The following is an 8002-nucleotide window of genomic DNA, read 5'->3' on the forward strand; positions in this document are numbered from 1 at the left end:
TAACCTCCTATTAACTACATACTGTGGTTTTCAAACTTTAGTGACATTTAATGAAGAATCCACCCAAAAGAGCTTATTAAAATTGTATATCCTTACACTCAGAGTCTAATTGAGAGGATCTGGAATGTAATCTAGGATTTTAAATTAAGCACCCCAGGTGATTCTGATGCTGGTGGTCTATGAATCACACTTCTGAGAAACAATGGTCTCCCTACAGGATAAAAGTCGAAGACCCCAAGATGGCATTAAGGCTTTTTCTAATTCGACTCAATTCTTTTTTTTCCAGACTCAACCCTTGCTAGTTTCCAGCATGTCAAATTACTCACCTCTCCTCAACAAGTCATGTGCTCATGTTTGCCTTTAATCTAGAATCACTTTACCATTCTTTTTTTACATTCCTATTCATACTTCAAGACCTAGCTATAGTGTCATCTCCTCTGGGAAGTCATCTTCACCTCATCAGGCAGAATCGGTTGCCCCCTCATTGTTTATCCAGAACTTTATTCAAACTCCTGTTATACTTATCACCCAATATTTACTTTTGAAATCTTCTTGTTTAGAAGTAAGTAGGAATATGTCTAGCTCTTTCCTAAATCTGCAGCCCTGTATAGGACCCGGCACACAGTGGATCAGTGAATGAATGAATGAATGAATGAATGAATGTTACTGATTTACACATGGAGTTATTTAAGTTCTCATTTTCCAGGGCAATGAGACAATGAGCTCCCCATGAGAAGAGAGGATTTCTGACTCATTTTTGTAATCACCAAAATCATTTAGTAATGAAAAAATACCGAATGAATGAAAATAATTAGCACCCCTTCCTTTCAACTTACCTCCATGCTTCCTAAGCCCTCACTACAAATCTTGGAAGGGAAGAGGAAGGGAGTTTGAGGAGTGGGGGGAGGGAAATGTCACCTCCACCTGTCAGATAAGGTTATATATGCCTGGAAGCCTGGAAACTGGGCCTCCAACGCCTGCCCATTCCCTCCCTAGAATACTTTGTTGCCATGGAGATGACAATTACTTAAATGGGCACAATTGGGTGAGGACTCCAGAAAAGCCTCTCAGGAAGGCGACAGTGCATGGCAACTCTTCGGCCCCTCGCCCACCTACTCATCTATTTACTCGCCTATTCCTGTGTTTACTCGTGTTTGTACTTGTTGATTTATTTTTTTAGCATCTTCGTAGAGGACTAGGCAGCAGAGCTGGACGCCAGCCACTTGGGCAAGCAAAGCCTTACGCATCGCCGAAGGTGAGACCTAGGGACCACTGACCATTGACTGAAGAGGGCTGGGGTGGGGGTGGGGGGTTCCTGCTGTTACCAGAAGCCCATTTGCTGGAAGGTGTGAGCGCGGGGGGAAGGCAGTCCTGGAGGTGAAGGGCAGGGCGATTTTCTCACTTAAACCGTCCGCTGTGGGCTTCGGACCTCACGATAAGCCCCTCAGTAGGAGTTGCGCAGGCGCGGGTGAGGCATTGGCAGAAGCCCTGTAGGAACGGGCTGGGCGTTCCGCTCACCTTGACCGTTGGATTGGTGGGCTCGCGAAGGAAGCTCACAACGCATGTGCACCTGCTCTCTGGCTCCTGAGGGAGGAAAGAGCCCGGGCTGAGGGCCTTGTGCGACTAGACGAGCACCGCCATGTGTGACGCTGGCGGTTACCGAGCCCCGCAGGCTAGAAGCGCAGGTGAAAGCAAGGGCAGGCCGTGGGCGGCGGCTGCGGAGAAACACAGTTACGAATACGGCTCAACGAGATACCTGCTGCTGTGCGGCCTGGGCGGGATGTTGAGCTGCGGGCTGACGCACACAGTCATCGTGCCACTGGACCTGATCAAGTGCCGCATGCAGGTGGACCCCGGCAAGTACAGGGGCATCCTGAGCGGCTTTGGCGTGACAGTGCGGGACGACGGGCTGCGCGGCCTGGTCCGAGGGTGGGCCCCGACCTTCCTTGGCTACTCCATGCAGGGCCTCTTCAAGTTCGGCTTCTACGAGGTCTTCAAGATCCGCTACGCGCAGCTCCTGGGCCAGGAGAAGGCCTACCAGTGGAGAACCAGCCTGTACCTGGCCGCCTCGGCCAGCGCCGAGTTCTTTGCCGACGTGGCCCTGGCCCCCATGGAGGCGGTGAAGGTCCGCATCCAAACGCAGCCGGGCTACTCCAGTACGCTGCGGACCGCGGCCCCCAGGATGTACGGCGAGGAGGGCCTGTGGGCCTTCTACAAAGGCGTGGCGCCGCTCTGGATGAGGCAGATCCCCTACACCATGATGAAGTTCGCTTGCTTCGAGCGCACCGTGGAAGCCCTCTACAAGTACGTCATTCCAAAGCCCCAGAGCCAGTGCACCAAAGCCGAGCAGCTCGCCGTGACCTTCATGGCCGGCTACATTGCTGGTGTCTTCTGCGCCGTCGTGTCCCACCCGGCCGATTCCGTCGTGTCCGTTTTGAACAAGGAGAAAGGCAGCACGGCCTTTGGAGTTCTCCGCAAGCTGGGGTTTGGGGGCGTGTGGAAGGGTCTGTTCGCCCGGATCATCATGATTGGCACCCTGACTGCACTGCAGTGGTTCATCTATGACTCAGTCAAAGTCTATTTAAACCTGCCTCGCCCTCCGGTTGCTCAACTGCCGGAATCCCTCGCGAAGAAGAAATAGGCGTGGATTGGTCAAGCGCTGTAGCCACCCGTAGTTTGTTGGCCAGTAGTTTGTGCAGTGGCGGATTGCATTCAGACAATACTAGCCTGTAAAATGTTAACGTTTTTTGGAGAGGTGACTTAATATGCAGTCCGAGTTCTCTTTAATGATTCCTTTTTTTGGCAATCCAAGGGGATTGCAACCGTTTCATTTGGGGTTTTGAACCATTATCTTTGGGGAGTCGGCATGGTTGCTTTAACTCAATAGCTTTTCAACAATTATAAGGAAAAAATTTCTTAACAAGAAGTAATAGGTAATTTCATATCTCTAGATTTTATCTCCTTTGATTTACCATTCGGTGGAGATTATCCAAGCATCACTCCTGAATAGCCTATTAATGAGGTTTTAAGGTCAGCACAGCTATATGGGACAGGGAACAAAGTAAAATTCTGCTATGTGGTATTCATCTCACTAGAAATCGTGCACCTATTGAATAGATGAAGGACTCATTCAGTATTTCGTGTTCATGTCCGTTACAGGTAAAAATTATTAAAAGTTAAATTGTGACGTATTCCTGATAATTTAGAATGTATTGATTGTTTTCAAAGAGACATGACAAGATTAGCATTTTCTCATTTGCTTTGTCCTATTCTCTTCCTGATGTTGCTGGTAAGAACATAGCTCTCTCCAGGAAGCGCTACAATTGGATCAATGTGGAAAACCAAAATGAGATGAAGGGCAGGCTCTGGGAATAAATACGTAAAGAAAAGCCTCTGTTCTCTATTATTTCTTTTGTATAACTCAGCTTTCAACAGCTATACATCCAAAGAAGATCATACCACCCTGACATTAAAAAACACAAAAACCCTACAAATTCCAACAATTTTTTGTTCATATTAAAGAATGGTTATAGTGACTTTGGAAGGAAAATCTCACTTTTAATGTAACAAATGCCATTTATTTAATTTGGTAGATGTTTCAGTGATCTTTACAATGGTGGAGGTTCATAAAATTTATTAAAGTTATAAGGCACATTTTCAGTTTTCTGTAGCCTTCACATCTCTGATTGGGGAAATTATAAAATGAGTGAAATTCTGTGAATTAGAGATAATTTGTAAAATGTAAGAACTAAATGTCATTATATTTGATATAATTTACCAAAATGTTACATGATTGCCTTAACAATTTGTATTAAAGACTATAAACTTAGAATATGTTAATGTTTTAACTATGTAATGAATGGTTTAATGGTTAATGAAAGTTAAAAAAGTCTAGATTTAATAAATATGTTTGAACTGTCCTGGTTGGATAATAAAGAGCTTGGAGGAAAAATGTCGGAACTTGTGAGTGAGATAGAATGAAATTTATATTAATGTGTTTTTTATTATTATCGGTGAAGGATCCTCATTATTAAGATGTTTTGGCTTTCCTTAGGAGGTTAGTGTCCCAGTTTGTTGAAAATAATAGTTCTCAACAAAGGAGAATGATAAATCTCAAGGAACTAAATTGTGCAGGTTGATTTTTGCCAGACTTTAAAACAAACGCATTTCCATCTAGTATTGTCTTATAAGATGTAGGAAGTTTCTTTGGTCAGCAATTTATTAAGTACTTTTTATCATTAATATAATTTAGGAAATTGCTGAAATATCTATGGAGTTTCAAAGTAGTAAGAGAACACTTGTTCTGGTCTGTGGTATTTTGATTGTTCTGTTGACAATACCAGATAATTTCTGTAATATATATTCTCATGCGTAGAGAAGTATAATCTAAGGAAAACTGTTTGCCATGATTCTGTCATGGAAATGGTCAAGAAAATAGATTTACTTTGTTTGGGTCAGCTGTTTTCATATTCAGTCTCTAGATTTCTATTCACCATGTTTTATTGGTGGTAGTTTACAAAAGTTTGTCTGAATAAATAAAGGCCAGGGTAGCTCACAATGAATAATAAAGGTAATTTAAATAAAGATAATGTGAGCTCAGAATCATTAGAGATTTTTTCCTAGTTACTACTCCTTTGGAACAATTTCAATTTCTATTCAGTATTTTACTTTGTAATAATCACTCTGTGAAATCATGCATATCTGTTAAAATTAGAAAAGCTGTAGTATACGTCTGGTATAGTTAGACATTTTATATTCATTTTCTGATAATCTCAGTCTTTGCAGTAGTCCATTTTATGTATAAAGAAACAGACTCAGAGGATAGGTAGCTAGCTCAAAGTCATATAGCCAAGTGATACAGTCTTAATCAGAGTCCACATTTTTATCTTTACTCTAACCCAGCATGTTGAATAACTGATGATTATCCTTTTCATAAATTGCTCTTTATATTACCTCAAAAATATTTAAAAAATTTTTTTCTATTTGTATATACTCTAAAATTTCCTAATTTTGCACTAATGGAAAGTTTGTAACGTGTCTCAATTGTGAAAAACCTATAGCATAATTGCTTAGAAGTAAACTGCAAAATACTTAAATACATTTAATTTAATATTTCAGTTATTTTCCACACCAGGTCAGTGCCTCAGTCCTAACTTGAAGGGAGTGATGATCATAAAAACAGTGCTTTTTAATTTTTTAAAAAAATTTTTAGTATTGCAATTACAACAAAAGGTTTTATTCTATCACATTTTCTAATTTTTCCCTCTAATCTTTAGTTCTCACAGATAAAAACGCTGGCTTAGGCTATTTATCTGTTCCCCCAGATAAAATAGCCTTTATCTGGTGATTAAAGTAGCCTTTTCAAGTATATGAAATTAATTTCATGATAGGGCTGTGTAATTTCATCCATTGATCCGTCCTTTGAGAAGTGAATAAAGAGAGTAGGTAAAATCTTGAAAAACAAAGGCCATATTTACATGTTAATACTACACTGATAAAAATTGGAAAGAATCAAGATATTAATGTTATGAATATTTTTTTCTTGATGTACAAGTGTGTCTTTAGAAAATATTTCTTTTGAGCCTTTCAAAGGCAAGAATAATTAACTGAAGTCAGATCACATTTTGATAGGCAGCCATTCAATTATGTATGCTCATTTTATGTGGTCTTAAAGATCAATTATTTTTTTTAAATCATGAGCAAAGCACTGTTTGTTTAAAAGGAAAACTGTTTTAAAGGAATGCTACTATTTGGGCAGGTAGATGAGTAGGGAGGATACTACCAGTGTAATTATAACTAAGGTTTGTATGTATGTGTGTGTCCATTTTGGTTACCACATTTTGAGACCTTCAGTGAATATCTAAAATTTTAGAGGCAATTTGGTAATTCTACCCATACCCCAGTCTATAACACTATAGGTCAACATCTACTACATGCCAAGCATTATACTGTGCAGATTTTGAGAAAAGTAGGTGTGTGAACAGCATTCAAGAAAAATCTCAGTTAACCAAAATGTTCAGGAATAGGTGGTTTTATTTAACTGCAAGGTAACCAGAAATCCTCTTTTGTTTGCAATTCTTGATGAATTTTTGTCTATATGTCTAGTTATTTCTCTTCTATAATATACTGACTATGATTACTAATGCAGGATGTATAAAGCCTCATGGCCATCAGAAAATCAATGCTTGTCGTATATCCATAGAAGGTGTAGGGGTTTTGGATGGATGCACACTGATTCTAGTGGATATGGATGTATATGTGTGTGTGCGCTTAATCCTCGGGATAGTCTGAAATCTTACCATATGCCTCTGCTAAAATAGTGAAAAAAATCTAGTTTAAAGATTATTTATTGAGTATCTGCTATATGGTATTACCTCTATTATGCTAGGTACTTTCACATACTTTCTTACTGTATTTTGTGTCATAGTAGGTTCTTTCGAAAATTGGTGATTTCATCTGTAAATTATATGTAGTCCTGTATATGTTGTCTTGTGAGTTACTACAGTGCTTCGAAATGGTAGGCTATATCTAAAGAAATGATATTCCTAAATTAATATATTATATATTATTATATAAATTAGTATTATATATTAGTACATAATATATAGTATATTATATATTAGTATATAAATTAGTATTCCTAAATTAGTATATTCGTATATTATATTTTTTAATATATATCTTCCCTGCCATAAAGAAATAAAACATGTTTTTAGAAAATACTAGTAAAATTTGGTATTCTAGAAAGAGACTCTGAGGGTTGAAAGAATTCTGCCCCTTTGCGGGGCTGGTAATTGTTAGTCTTCAGACATGAATTGGAGCTGCTGACAGGGTGATTGTCCGTTTGTAAGAGGATAGATGGAAACCTGGCAAAGAACCACAGTCCTTTCATCTCCAATAGCGTTTGTACTCTGGCTGTAGTTACATCTTATTCCCAGATATGAGGATTTTTTTCTGTGATCATTGTCTTATATCTCAATGTCTCCTCCCACCCTTACCAAGATCGTAAAGCTTTTTATCATGCTGAATCTGTACCATTCATCTTATTACCTGTGTTTTAAAGCTTTTGATATTTTAGATCATCACCTATCTATGTCTGATAACGGTTACCAATATTTATGACAACCATATACTGGGCCAGGTATTGCACTAAATACTTTATATATAGTGTGTAATATTTACAACCATTTGTGAGGTTCATATGTGTATAAGTTAGATTTTTTTTTTTTTTTTTGGCTGCAAGTAACATAAAACCCAATATACAACTGGTTAAACCACAGACATTTATTGTTAACGAGAAATCTGGAGATAGGTGGGCCAAGGTTGTTCAATAGATCAGTATTGTCCCCAGGGACCTAGGCTCTTTTGGTCCTTCTACTCTGCCATCTTTTAATGTATCAGTGATGTTCCTCCTTGTATTCAAGAGATGGCTGCCACAACATCAAACATCATGTCTCGGCAACAGTATGCAGATTGGAAAGCAAGGAGGGTGGTGGTGGGGCAAAGGCAAGAGGGCTTTCTTTTCATGTATCTCTCTTATTAGAGAAGAGAATCTCAGAAGCTTCTGGCAGATTTTCCCTTCTGCCTCATAGGCCAGAATTAGGTCACATGCTCTCTTATAGACCCTGTAAACCAATCACTGACAACAGAAATGGAGGATTTAGATCCATGTAATGTATCTGCTGGGATTAGGCGCAATAGGACCCGAACAATATCAGAGTCTGTTGTTGGTGGTAGCAAGATGAAAGAGGAAAATGGCTGTCGAGTAGGCAACCAGGGTCTGCCTTTATATTCTGTTCTTTATTTTGCAGATGAAGAAACTGAGGTTCAAAGAGATTAAGTAAGTAAGGTAAAGCTGTAGTGGTAAAACCAAGATTCAAACTGGATCTGTCTGCCTCAAAAGCAGTTTGCTGTCACATCACTTACTTTAGCCTGAATCTTGCTATGACGCAGAACTACTATAGATCATATCAAAAGGGATTTATTACTAAAAGTGTCAGAA

At 39.5% G+C, this 8002-nt stretch overlaps 1 pseudogene; it reads left to right on the forward strand.

Moving 5' to 3' along the window:
• Window positions 1-1639: 1639 nt before the first annotated feature.
• LOC105299007 lies at window positions 1640-2641 on the forward strand (annotated as a pseudogene).
• Window positions 2642-8002: the final 5361 nt, after the last annotated feature.

Source organism: Pteropus vampyrus, unplaced genomic scaffold (genome assembly GCF_000151845.1).
Source record: "Pteropus vampyrus isolate Shadow unplaced genomic scaffold, Pvam_2.0 Scaffold170, whole genome shotgun sequence".
In the NCBI taxonomy this organism is placed as follows: Eukaryota; Metazoa; Chordata; class Mammalia; order Chiroptera; family Pteropodidae; genus Pteropus; species Pteropus vampyrus.